Genomic DNA, 15,068 nt, shown 5'->3' on the forward strand with positions numbered 1-15,068 from the left:
TTGCAGAAGATAAACCAAACAAAACATTTATTAATGTGAGGAATTAATATTTTTGCTTTATTATTTTGTAACAAGCAAAAATAAAATAAACATTTAAGATCATGGTCTCTATTTTATCTTTATTTTATTGTTACCTTTATTATCATTTCACTGTTAATAGATATAATTGCAAATTCAATTGAGATAAAATTCCTAGTTAATTAAAAAGACCTTGAGAATTTGTTAAACCAATGAGGAAAAAAAGGAGAAAGGATGGAAGTCGCTGCCCTTCTCAAATGAAAATGAATTATGTAAACATAGATTACACAGTGTGGGGGAAATATACAAAAGATATCTCTGACTTTTCTCAGCTCACTGGGTCTGCATCTCTTCCATCATCAGCTGTGTGCACAGAGCACCTTACAAATCATAATATGATAACAGACTCAATGTCAGTTATGATTCATAATTGCATGTTTTACTTTAGTTTGATACCCCTTCTCAGTCATATGTGTGTGTATTTATATTGGCATATGCATTGCAAATATACATTACTTGTATATATATTATATGTGAGAGAAAGCTAGTTAGTTGTATCACTCACCAAACTAATATTAATGAACATTGGGGGAAATGTGTGTGTGTGTGTGTGTGTTCGCATGTGTGTGCCATTTGGGAGGATAGCACATGGGAGAGCAAAGCTTCTGATTTAATCTCTATGGTGAAAGACTTCTTTTTAAGTTAATAAACTTGAGATTTTAGAACATTTTAGATTTACAGAAAAATCTAAGAGCAGGTAGAACCCCTTGTGCAGAGCAGAGGGGGTTTATGGGAAAGGCTTTTGTTGGATAATTCTTTGCATGGAAAAATCACACCTAGCACCTTAGTCTGATGCTAGGTGTCATGAATAACAGAAATAAGAATTTTTGACAGCTGTTGTAATCCCATATTTCAACACACACACATACATACATGTGTGTTTGCTTACTTAAGGAAGAAAGAAGTGAACATGAGTTTGAACCAGGTCCACCATCTGCAAGTCACTAGTGAGGAGCAGAATGTTTTCATCGGTCATTATGGGTCAGATCTCAATGATTAAAAACCCCAGAGCTTCTCAAGGGTATAATTTCCTGGTTCTCCACCTGCACACTTCCCCATGGACCTCATCACCCTTGACTCTAACCAAATTCTGGAAAAGCTAGTTAATTCTAATTGAGAAGCAGAGTTTAACTCTACATGCAAACGGAAATTAGTTATCTTGATAATCAGGTAAAATTAGCACAGGATTTTGTCAAAAATACCAGAAGAAAATGTTTCCTTGACTTTGACTTATATCATCTATTACTAACTGGATGCAAAAATAATTTTGTAATATGGTTTTTAAAAAAGAAATATTTTCTTGAGGTTTCACATCAGATATCATCATTGGACCAACAGCCATATTTCGATGGCCTGAGAAGCTCAATTCCTCTTTTGAATGCTTTGGGGTCAATAAAACCCCAAATGATTTGGGCCAATCACATATCCACTAGTTATTTAAACCCTTGAGCATTTCAAAGGGAATTTAATCTATATGATCCGATTCATTTACACTTTACTCATCAAAGCAGTGTCAGAGTTACTCGATATTATAAAAGACTTTATATAAAAATGCTTTAATATATATTTTTCAAAAAGAGAATGTCATTTCAAAATTAAGCTATTTCCCTCTATTTCTAAATTTTAACAATTAGTTCGAAGCCAGAATATTTCTAGTTTTAAAGACATTGAATTTTCATAGAAGCATTCTCTCTTTCCCAGTCACAGTCAGATCACAGAGCTTTCTCTCTCGGTGTCTGCGATTCCAAGATGCCTCCATAATTACAAACAGTGCACTGCAGTTGTTCTGAGACAAAACAGCCCTCTATGCTTAAGGAACTGATAAAACAATGAGTTGAAATGATCTTCCTAGACTTAGTATTTTCCCTTCAATGAACAGTGTTAACATTAGAAACAAATGGGATAGAATGTGGTGATGCCAAAATTTCAAAAACAAATATGGATAAAGAGCTAAAACTCTTGCTCAAAACCAATCTGGAAAGAAATATCAGGAGTTGATTTCTATGTAAGATACTACCATAGGGCTATCTTTTGTTGTTGTCATCTTATTATACAGACTATTGTGTTTTTTGTCTATTTATCTACATTTATAACATGAAATGATAAACATAAGGCTGCAGTTTTTTTTTTTTTTTTTAAAACAGTTTGGGACAGGATCTAATTGGAAAATATTTTATTTGATGATCATTTGAGAGTTCCAATTTTTACATACTTGAGGTTACATAATATCTTGTGGTATACTGACCATTGTATGGGACATATAGAGAATAAAATTGAAAAAAAAGAAGTATTCTGGAGCCCTTGATACAACCCAAATCCTCTCTGAGGGTCTTCCCTGTGGCCTCATTCAGTAAAGAATCTGCCTGCAAAGCAAGAGACCCAAGTTTGATCCTTGGGTTGGGAAGATCCCTTGGAGTAGAAATGGCAACCCACTCTACTATTCTTGCCTGAGAGAGCCTGGCAGGCTACAGTTCATGGGGTCGAAAAGAGTCAGACATGATTGTGAGGCTAGCACTTTCACTTTCAAATCCTGTCTGAGTCTTTTATGATTAATCTTTCTCTGCCCACCACAACTAGATTGATCTGTCTTAACACTGTCTTCCTTATGCTCCCACAACTCTCTCGTGTTTTCAACCTTAGACTCAAAATCTTCGACTGGTTTTCAGTCCCTGCGTTTTCTGACTCCAGTGGACTCATTCAGTACGTTTATGCCTTAACATTTAGACAGGTTCCTTTTGAAAGTGGAGAACATTGTGATCACCCCTACATCTCTGTGTTTGCTGAGTCTTCTATCATGACTCTCTCACCATTTCTTATGCACATTCGTCTCCTAAGTATGTATTAAGGTGCACATCAAGTTGTATTCTTTCTAGAAATTGTCTTTTCTGATCACACAGACCTCTCCCTTCTAAGAGCCACTGTGGCACTCAGCATCCATACCCAAGAATTTAACATTTCACTTTGTGTTAGTTACTTTACCCACAAATTCCAAACTGATTGCATGCTTCTTGAGGTCTACAACAATGTGCACTTTATCCATCAAAACCCTAGCAGATAATACACAAGCAAGAAACATTTATTGTAAGATTAATTGATTAGTGACTAAAATAGTAGAGAATTTTAGAAATAATTTTGCAGAGTCTAGCTCTTAAATTTCACACTTGTGAACCAAAATTAGCAAAGTACCCTCTCTCAAAGATATTGATTACATCACTAGTTACTTCATTTGTTATACATACGTTAGGTTTATGGACGCAAAGAATAATGATCAAAATATTTTTAAAACTCAAAGCAAACTGATTTGTGGCTAATGTTTAGACTTATATATGATTCAAATTTTTGATATTCAAAGTTCCCCCTGAATCTGGCCCCATCTTTCCCTTCTAAATTCATGCACCATTTCAATGTAAGCAAATGTTTTGTTTTGTTTGTTTTTTAACTCTTGTCTTCTCACTGCTTCTTGAGCTCAAGCCTACTGTTTCCTCATTTTGAATGTCCTGAATATTTGTTCAAGTTCAGATTAACAGTTCTTTTCTTTCCCCCTCTAGCCTCTTTCTGGCTATTGATCTTCTCTTTTCTTTAATTTCTAGAGAAATTTTTAAATAAACTACCATTTCAGAATTAATTTCATGCCTGCTTTTTAGTTTATGTTTCAAACATACATCTATTTTCTCCACATCTAGGATATAAGCAGGTATAAGGAACATATATCAGCTCTTTAATTAAATAATTTGTTCCTTAATATGGGCACAATAGGCTGAATAACTTCTTTTGAATGATAAACTGATAAATAATTTTATATGTTTTAATAGCTTTCATAAAAGTAGCATTATATATGAGACATTAAAGATTTATATTCCAAGAAGTTGCTAATTATTCTTAGTGACTACATGTTCACCATATTCACGCACTCTTCTACCTTCTGTGGATTAACTAATGTAACTGTCATAACTCTTAAAATAGTTTTGGGGCTCCCCAGGCAGCACTAGTAGTAAAGAACCTGCCTGCCAGTATAGGAAATGTAAGAGAGGCAGGTTTGATCCCTGGGTTGGGAAGATGCCCTGGAGGAGGAAATGACAACCCACCCCAGTATTCTTGCCTGGAGAATCCCATGGACAGAGGAGTTGGGTGGGGTATGGTCCATTGGGTCACAAACGGTTGGACAAGACTGAGCGACTTAGCCCACACACATGCATCTAGTTTTACAGATAAGAAAACTAGAGCTCCTCTACCGGCAGCTTCCGACAGCCAGATGTCTCCCAGGAAGTTCTCCGCTCCCAGGCACGGTCCCTGGGCTTCCTGCCTCGGAAGCGCACCAGCCGGCTCCGCGGGAAGGTGAAGCGCTTCCCCAAGGATGACTCTTCCAAGCCCGTGCACCTCACCGCCTTCCTCGGCTACATGACCCACACTGTGAGGGAGGTCGATAGGCCAGGGTCCAAGGTGAACAAGAAGGAAGTTGTGGAGGCTGTGACCGGCGTGGAGACTCCGCCCGTGGTGACTGTGGGCATCGTGGGCTACGTGGAAACAGCCCGAGGCCTCCGGACCTTTAAGACCATCTTTGCTGAGCATATCAGCGACGAGTGCAAAAGGCGCTTCTACAAGAACTGGCATAAATCTAAGAAGAAGGCCTTCCCCAAATACTGCAAGAAGTGGCAGGACGTCGATGGCAAGAAGCAACTGGAGAGGGACTCCAGCAGCATGAAGAAGTGCTGTCAGGTCATCCGTGTCATTGCCCACACCCAGATGCGCCTGCTTCCTCTGCGCCAGAAGAAGGCCCATCTCATGGAGAGCCAGGTGAACGGAGGCACTGTGGCTGAAAAACTGGACTGGGCCCGCGAGAGGCTTAGCAGCAGGTCCCTGTGAACCAAGTATTTGGCCAGGATGAGATGATTGATGTCATTGGGGTGACCAAGGGCAAAGGCTACAAAGGGGTCACCAGCCGGTGGCTCACGAAGAAGCTGCCCCGTAAGACCCACCGAGGGCTGCGCAGGGTTGCCTGAATTGGGGCGTGGCATCCCGCCCTGGTGGCCTTCTCTGTGGCTCGGGCTGGGCAGGAAGGCTACCATCACCGCACTGAGATCAACAAGAAGATCTACAAGATCAGTCAGGGCCACCTCATCAAGGACGGCAAACTGATCAAGAACAATGCCTCTACTGATTACGATCTGTCTGACAAAAGCATCAACCCTCTGGGTGGCTTTGTCCACTACGGTGAGGTGACCAATGACTTTGTCATGCTCAAAGGCTGTGTGGTGGGAACCAAGAAGCGAGTGCTCACTCTGCGCAAGTCCTTGCTGGTGCAGACCAAACGGCAGGCCCTGGAGAAGATTGACCTCAAATTTATTGACACCACCTCCAAATTTGGTCATGGTTGCTTCCAGACTGTGGAGGAGAGGAAAGCCTTCATGGGACCACTTAAGAAGGACCGAATTGCCAAGGAAGAAGGGGCCTAATAGAACAGATTGTACAGCTGGTAGAATCTCAATAAAATTATTTTCCAATGGAAAAAAAAAAAAGAAAACTAAAGCTAACAGGACCTAAATAATCTGCTCCAAATCCCACAAAACTAGAGCTCAATATAGTCACAACAAATACAGACTCAACATCTGTCATCTACCAGGAATTCTATTAGGTGACTTACTTTTCTAAGTCATATTCTCCAGTAGATATTATTATTATTTTATTATTATTATTATATTATTATTATATTCATAGACCAAAAAACCGACATTGACAAAAAATAACTGATCATTGGTCATGGACACTTAAAAAAGTCATACCACAAAAATCCTCTCATATAAGGTCAACAAATGCTCTTATTAGTATATTTCTGATATGATGGTGGTTTAGTCACTAAGTCATATCTGACTCTTTGTGACCCCATGGCCTGTAGCCTGCCAAGTTCCTCTGTCCATGGAATGTTGACAGTATTATCCTTTTATCTGTTTTGTTTGAGAGTCAAAGTCATATTTATGATTCTTGGTATATTTAACTCTATAAAACCAGTTGAAATTAAAATCCTCTAAGGGCGGCAAGGCAGGATAATCTAGTAGGCTGACATGGCACATGCTTTGGACCTCTAGGAAACAAGGATTTCTGAAGATATTTTGAAGTGTGTTATTTCTGGGAAAAAGCTATGGAGTAGGTATAGTGAAAAAAATGTATTGGACATTCTTATAATTAGTCTATGTTTTAGTATTTGTGTACTTGGCATCTGGCGCCTCGATTCTTTAATCTTCCCTATACCTACTCTCTGCTCTGTGACTTTTCAGATTCTCCCATGAAGCAGTAGAGTATATTTTCCTTCTTCTTGGTTTCAGGTTGGCCCACAAGTCTTGCTCGGATCAACAGAACAGCACAGAATTGATGATATGCCAGTTCTGATCCTAGGCTTGAGAGTCTTCCCATACTTCACTTCTCTTTCCAAGACCCCTGCCATCAACTTATAAAGAATATGCCTGGACTAAAGTAGTGAGAGAAACACGAAGAGTCTAGCTAACCTGCTCACATGGAAACCAGTCTAGAGCATCTGAGGCCCAGCAGAGCCTCTAAGCACTTGAGGAAGGTCAGCTGAAATTAGTGCAGACACAGAGCTGTGTTGGGCTTGGATCAATTGATCTCAGCTGTTCAGATAAACATCTAAATACATGTTGAATACTGTAGATCCTTAGAGTTTGCAGTAGTTTGCTACACAGCATTATTACAGTTAATAGTGTCACTATTATTGGAATTAATAAATTGGGTGTGGATACAGCACTGTTAACATTTCATGGGTTGCAGCTATATACATTTTTTAGGAGAAAGAATATAATGGTGTAGGGTAATAGCATTAATTTTTTATTGAGGTGAAACTATTGATAATAACTAAATTTATATTTTCAGAAATTAAGGTACAAGCATACTTTCTTAAATTATTTAAATAGCCAACAAAGGAGAAAAGCTAGAAATTGTTAAACATATTTTTGTCTATGGAAAAGACAAAATGTGAAAGACTTTTACTTTTCATTATTTAAACATTTATATTTGTAACTTTGTTATCATGTCTGTTTACTGTTATAATAATTATCATAACTGATGCTTTAGGTCGGTAAATGAGATTAATCGCCATTGTAAAATCAGAAGACGTCTTTAAAAAATGCTGTGTGTGTGTGTTTGTTGGTTTTGGTTTATCCTGAGGAAGAAAAGAGAACTATTTTTCTGAGACTTAGTCGACAAAATTAGAAAAGAGAGTGAAAGATTAGAAAGAAAATTAGAAAGAAAAAGAAAAATTAGAAAGAGGTAAGGATGCATGTATGTGAGAGGGGTTATTCCAAGTGTCCTCTATCTTTCTATAGACTTTAGCTTAGATTTCTTTTTCTTATGAAGGCTCTTGCCTTCTCAAATCTGGGTTTATCATCTTAAGTATTTCAGAGTAGCAGTTCTGCTTCTTTACTTGTCTTTATGTGTCTAAACTACTATATCTATGACGAAAGGGACACATTTTTATTGCTGTATCTCCAACACTAAGTATAATTCCAGTCCCATTAGGTGGCCTTCAATAAACACAATTTTATATGAAGTAACATAGACTTTCATCTAGAAAAATATTTATTCTCTCATTTGCTAATAAATTTTAATTAATTTTAGATATTTTATTTTAAGGTCATGATGATATTTTCCCCAAAGTGGTCATGTTTTATTATTATTATAAGAGTAAACAGACTTATGGTAACAAAGTTAAAAATATGGATGTCTAAATGACAAAAAGTAAAAATATCTTTTTCACACTCCCAGTCTTTTCTGCAGACAAAACTATGTTTAATGATTTCTAATTTTTTCTTCTTCAATGACTGTTTAAATCATTCAAAGAAGTTTGTACCTTAATTTCTAAAGATATAAATTTCATTATTATTAATAGTTTCACCTCAATAAAAAATTAATGATATTACATCATTATATCCCTTCTCCTAAAATTGTATACAGATAATTTTTTTACTTCTTTAATTTTTTATTTTAGTATGCATTACCTTAAATAACATATTTAAACCTTCATTTCTAGATCCATCATTGCAGATATTTCCTGACACCTAGTACATAAGAAATAAATGATAGGTGGCAGCAGGTCTAGAAAATAAATGTGCCATCCATGTTAAAGCAGAAAATCAGAGGCTCTGAGATAAAGGTCCTCAGAAACAAATGGATTCCAATTAGCATCTGCTATAGTTAAGGAGGTCTGTGTTCACAATAATAATGTACAGCTAAATGCTGCTTTTTATAAACAAGAGAAAAGAAAGATAACTTGAAATTCAAGGGAGTAAAAAAACAATATAATAACACCATGGGCCAAATATAAGCTAAATTGGGGCTTCCCCAGCGGCTCAAACAGTAAAGAATCTGTCTGCAATGCAGGAGACCTGGATCAATCCCTAGGTTAGGACGACCCCCTGGAGAAGGGAATGAAGACCCACTCCAGTATTCTTGCTGGAGAAGTTCATGGACAGAGGAGCCTGGTGGGCCATAGTCCATGGGGTTGCAAAGAGTCAGATACTACTGACCCACTAGCACTTTCACTTTCAAGATGTCATGTGCCTCAGAAATCAATGGGTTACATTTCCAATTCAACGGACAGAGCTAAATAAACTTAATTCTGATATAAATAACATTTTTACACTATTATATGTTAAACTTTTTATTTTCCATTATCTGAATCATCTTATAGATTTTTGAAGTAAGGAAAGTGATTCTAGTTATAATAGAAGATCTAATCACAATAAAAGGTCATGCTATGACAGAAAGAGCAGGCAGTGGAAACTAGGTGAGGAAGGAACAAAGGAGGAGGACAATTATGAATACTTACGTTTATAAGAGAGAAGTTCTAGAGGAGTGTCATTAAATTAAAATAAAATTAATGTTAACCACATGTTTTAATATTTCCAAAATAATAAAATTTCCCCCAAAATTATTTAAATCAATTATAAACAGATCCAACTTTCATGTTCTGAAATTATTTCAATTTATGGAAATTAATAACTTTTGGTTAGCCAGAAAAGTTTTCATAGTTTGATGCCATTGTCAAACAAATTTTTCCAGGGAAATTGGATTTCCTATGTTACATTAAGAATTCCAACTTAAAAGTATCCCATATGTTATTTCACAATACCAAGACTACTAATTTAGTCATATGTTCACATATATATTTATTAATATATATGTGCATGAATATATATGTATGTATATTACTATGTAGTCTCAAAATCAATGAATTGTAGCAGAGAGTAAACAAATGCAATATGAAACAAACTAAGATACTGCCACTCAAAGATTATTTTTTTAAAATAGGTCAAATCTCATTTTCTATTTTATAATTATAGTTTTATAAATGGCAATAATTGATATTTGGTAACTTGCCTTGCAGATTAGATAAATTTAAATAACCAAAGAGTTTATAAAACCATTCTGTGCACCGATGTTCACTTTCCAAGGGCACACATTCCTTTCATGAGGATTAAAGTTTGGAAATTAATCCATGTCATGGGTCATTCCATTAAAACTAATTCTATTCTTTTTTATAAGATCTTTTTGATATGGACCATTTTTGTAAAGTCTTTATTTAATTTGTTACAGTACTGCTTCTGTTTTATGTTTTGGTTTCTTGACCTCGAGGCGTGTGGGATCTTAGCACCCCACCCAGGGATTGAACCTGCAACTCCTGCACTGGAAAGTGAAGTCTCAACCATTAGACTACCAGGGAAGTCCCCAAATTAATTCTAAATCTGGATCTTAAACAGCAATGGTATCATGAAAATGTGACATGAGAATCCCAGGTTTCTGTACTTTGATTTCTAGACTTGAGTAATCTCATTTCCAAAACAAAGCATTGATTATATAGTCTCCAAAATCTTTTGAAAAATCAAACATCCCATTGCATTTAAAGAATGGAAAGGCAGACCAGGTGAATCATCTTTCACGGTCTAAGGAATACAGTTCCTTCTTCACTATTTTCTTTGTTCCCCGTGACCTTAAAGGAATTAAAAAGTAACTTCTCTCTAGGAAAAAAATGACCATCTAATATTAAAAGAACTTGAAACATTACTTGAAATTATAAATTATATGATTTGGAGTAATAATAGCTAAGAAACTATATAAGGAAATTATTCCAAATTATATAAATTTCACATATTCTATTTTGTTTTCTAGCAGTCATTCAGTCATTCAAAAACTTGGTTTCTTTTCACTTTATAGGTATTTTTGACTTCAATATTGGCTTAATCACATTTATGAGTATTTATCATCATTCTTTTAGGCAGGTACCTCTCAAGCAGTGTAAACTCCAATAGAGAATTGATAAAAATCAGGGAATGTTTTATAAAGAAAGCTTCTCTTTTTGCAGAACTTAATCTCAAAAGAGAAATGAAAAGATTTTAAGAGTCACACAACATGTAAACAGAATGTTTTCTTCTGATCTCAACTTTAGTGCATGCAGTATTAGGAGAATATACATTTAAATTGCATGATCCCAAGAGAAGATATTTTCAGAAACCATTCAGTAATCTCTTCCTTTCTACACTGTAAAACAAAAAGCCAAGAGTCTGAGAAAATTCCAAGTTTTAAGCACTCTAACTCAACTGAAAAGGTTTGTAGAAATTTTCTTATTTAGAAGTATTTTATCTCACAGAAATTGCTGCAACTGGAATAGGTTTGAAACAAAAAGAAAATTTGCTGGATTTTAATTGGGCTTTACTGAGATAAAATTTACACACCTAAAATTTACTGTTTGAAAGTACAGAGTTCACTGGTCCTATTGGATCTAATTGAAACTGGTAAATGCTTTTGAACTGTGGCGTTGGAGAAGACTTTTGAGAGTCCCTTGGACTGCAAGGAGATCCAACCAGTCCATCCTAAAGGAGATTAGTCCTGGGTGTTCATTGGAAGGACTGAAGCTGAAGGTGAAACTCCAACACTTTGGCCACCTGATGCAAAGAGCTGACTCATTGGAAAAGACCCTGATTCTGGGAAGGAATGGGGGCAAGAAGAGAAGGGGACAACAGAGGATGAGATGGCTGGATGGCATCACTGACTCTCTGGACATGGGTTCAGGTGGACTCTGGGAGTTGGTGATGGACAGGGAGGCCTGGCGTGCAGCGGCTCATGGGGTCGCAAAGAGTCGGACACGACTGAGCAACTGAACTGAACTGAACTGAAACCAAACTATTGTACTCTGATTTTAAAATGCTATAAATATAAACAGAAACAAAAATGATAAAAGAACCCTGAGTGAAGATGTATGGTAAGGTGATTCCTAGATAGTGATAAGAGTTTTATATTCTTGAGGAAATAGATTGTTACAGATAAAAAGGGGTCAAATATCTCAAAGCCATAAAGAAAATAAGAAGATGCCTAGGACACAATAGCAAAGACAAATAACTTTATATAAAGAAATATCCCAATTTTGTAAGTTTTAAAAAAATTGAATGAAACACATGTTTATTAACAAGAGCTACCTCTGAGCTCTAAGAACATAAATGGTTTTAGAATTTTTTCTTCCTACTTTTCTATATATTCTACATTCAGTTTTTTTTTAATTACCAAAAATAAACACTATTAAAATTTCACAGTTCTCTTTAATCTTGCATGTGAAAAACAAAACAAAATTTGCTTGGCTTTCTTTGCCCTTCTACTCTCCCATGCCAAATTTTTTAAGAAAATAAGAAAGTCATTCAGTAATCATAGCTTTGCTTTTCTTAGAAGGCTGTTTATGACTATTGCTAGAGTTAGAAAGAAATTCAAACAACACAGCCTTCACCATCTGATGCCATTTTCTGTTTGCAAATTTACCTCCCAATTGTTCTTCCAATGAGTCACTTCTTGACTCCAGTCAATTTTATGATGGTCCTCTGAACAAACCAAATAAACACTTTAATGTAAATATTTGCTCAGGAAGCCTTCCCACTTTCTCTAATTATCCAGGTTCTATCCTCACTTTTGCTTCGGGATCAAATCTCATCCCATCCCTCCTTCTCCAAGTAGATCCATATGATATCCTCTCTTCTCTAAATCTTTGTAGCATTTGTTTCTGTAACTCTTATTTTGGCACTAAGTTACATAAAACTTTGCAGTGTTGTTGTTACTGAGAACTCACATTTGATGCAGAAACCCAATTATGGGGACCATGGTGGCAAGGTCAGAATACTGAATAAGAAAGTCAATATCCTCCCAAACTAAAGACAAAATTTACTCTAAAGGTTGGGTTGGAGCCCAGCCTACAGTTGGGGAATTAAGTAGAGCTGGTTGCCATGAGTATGAAACCTATTAGAAACCTAGCCGAGGACGCTTCTATCTGCCAAACTTTAAATGGACAAATTCACCTTGATTCTTCAATCTGTAGTTAATATTTATATTTTTCCCCTTGCCTCACTCCCTGATAACCAAATCTTGAGTAGAGTGATGCATTGACGGAAACAGTTGGAATGGATTCATTTCGAGAAGTATCCTGAGTCTCTTACCATCTTTCCCTAGATCCTGGGATTTCCCCAGATTCCTGCTCTGCCTAAGATAGGCTATTTGCTTTTGTTCTGATTCTGTAAGTCATTCATATCTCTTTAATGCATTCCTTTTTGTGAAGGTAATTATAATTGGACAGACTTGAACCAGTATCACTAAACTCATGTGTAGTCTTAAACTCCAATGCCAAATATGCTCATTCACATCAGTGGTTAGAACTGTATGCACTATAGCATGTGATGCTAGAATAAACCACTAATTTCATCAAATACTATTTCTGATTTTGTATGCAAGGAAAGCAGCAACATTGACTTTATGGACCAGTTATTCTTAAATAGTGATATAGTTCTTTTATTATATAAGCCCCTTTTATATCTGTACCTTGGTATTTAAAAAGTACTTGGCATGCAGTGAGACACTGATAAATGTGTATTCAATGAGTTTCTTTCAGGAATATTTCACCTGTCTGTTGAATCCAATCATGATTTATGTTCCTGAGAATTTAAGTAATACAGGGGGGCTTTTACTTTAAAAAGTGCCACCCATTCACTGAAGAGCTAAGGGCATATTATCAAAGCAAAATGTAAACCATATTTATAAAAGAAATGTGTAAGTGAAGTGATGATAATAATTTAAAAAACTAATTATCAGAATAGTTAGACTGTCAGTTAGAAACTCTGATCCCATGTTTCTACGTACTTGCTCTTCTGAAAGTGCTAGGAAGTCCCAGGGATACGGGTCTTGTACACTCTACATGCCCATCGTCCACACACACACTCTCACTCCCCTGCCTTCAGTTCCTCAGTTTAAAAACAGGGAACTGTTAGTGGCAGCACTCTGGCTGATATTAATTGCCAGGCCCAGGGAAAGAGGCAATTTATCAGATAACTGGGTCCCAGGCCATACAGGGCCTTAGAGATTAAAATGATCACCTTGAATTGCACTCAGAAGCTAAAAGGCAATCAGTGCAGACAGCAGAGCACAGGTGTAACATGCTTCATGCAGCCAATCTAGTTAAGCAAGCGGCCCACAGCATTTTCAGGGCCTGCACCTTCCGAGTGGTCTCTTAAGTGTTGTTCCCCACAAAGCTTGGAGCTTGAATTGAATACAAATTTTTCACGTGTTTGAGGATTTCTCCTGGAAGAAATGATTTTTAAAGAGAAAACAAATGAAAACCCCTAGGAAATAGCCTCCAGAGAATTTGCTAAAATCAAAGGGCACCAGGAAAATGAAACGTGCTAGGAAAATTATGAGCAAGAGAGTTTCAAGACATTATGTCCAACACATCTGTAAGTTCTTATAACATTCACACTCCCTCCCTTCCCAAACTGGAAAACCACTGGAGACATTACGTGTGCAAACTAGGTCCACCCGGAGCTCATCCTCACTTTTTAACGTGGGAAGTAGTGTTTACTATCACAGTTGGAGTCAGAGCTGAACAAGCTCATTTAATAATGGAAGCATGTGGAAAGGCTCCCGCAGGGGCATAGGGCCCTTCTAATATCCAGGGGTCAGTGTAAGAAGCACATTGGACAAACACAAGAGAGTGGCTCATGGTTTAAGTATCAGGGTCGACATTTTGAGACTCCTTTGGACATTTGGTTTAAATCCCCTGGAGGTTAGCAGAGTCTTTCAGTGGCAGATAAACTCAATTTCTGCAATGAACTGTTCTTTTCCTTCTTTTATGATCTGTTATCTGCCTCTCTGTTCTACTTTGGTGGAACACAGAAGTCCCGTATGCACCTGCATCTATAGGTTAATAACAGCAGTGGGAGGACATGCCCAGGTCCCTACTGATCTACCTGCAAGATGAAACCCATGGATGAGACAAAGTATGCCACAGGGCAAGATTCTATTTCTAGAAATTAGAAGTAGAAAGTTTTATTTAAACACTCAAAACCACCAATACAAATGATCTTATTGAAATGAGTCATTTTCCCAGTGCTACTTAATATTAAAAGTAATTGAATCACTATGTTGTGCAACTAGAACAAAATATAAGTCAACTATACTTTGATTTAAAAAGGGGGGAAAGAAGAAACTCAAATCATAAAAAGCATACAGATATTAAATAAATGCACCAGATCATTTCTAGAAAAATCAGACTTCAACTTAATATATGCCTAATGAAAGCAATAGCAAAGTATCTAATATTTCGAGGAACTTCTTTCATACAATTTTTAAATGATGAAAAGTATTGTCAAAAATTTCACAAGTGAGGAGAAAGATACAAAACAAATGGTCTAACACAGAAATTACTGGTGGCCTGAGCATGTAAATCTTTGCCAAGACAAATGCTTAAAGTAATTATTAACACTTCAGATAGAAACTGTCATCATGAAACATTAGACTAAAAGCCATGGATGTCTGCCAATTATTATTACATGTGATAATTTCCAAGTTATTCAGAAATGACTAAGATTCATTTTTGAATCATCTTTGTCAGTAACAAATTTAGATTGCTTTCACTGTATTCAAATTTCAAATTCAATTAATTTAACCGAATAATT

The 15,068-nt window shown here is 36.4% G+C and overlaps 1 long non-coding RNA gene and 1 pseudogene across 1 annotated transcript in view; one reads left to right on the top strand and one right to left on the bottom strand.

The window, feature by feature from the left end:
* The window catches only part of LOC122422334, a 594,363-nt gene that overhangs the window by 45,821 nt on the left and 533,474 nt on the right, over positions 1–15,068 (bottom strand). The gene's annotated exons all lie outside the window — the stretch shown is intronic.
* LOC122422332 lies at positions 4,331–5,581 on the top strand (annotated as a pseudogene).

This window comes from Cervus canadensis, chromosome 19 (assembly GCF_019320065.1).
Source record: "Cervus canadensis isolate Bull #8, Minnesota chromosome 19, ASM1932006v1, whole genome shotgun sequence".
In the NCBI taxonomy this organism is placed as follows: domain Eukaryota; kingdom Metazoa; phylum Chordata; class Mammalia; order Artiodactyla; family Cervidae; genus Cervus; species Cervus canadensis.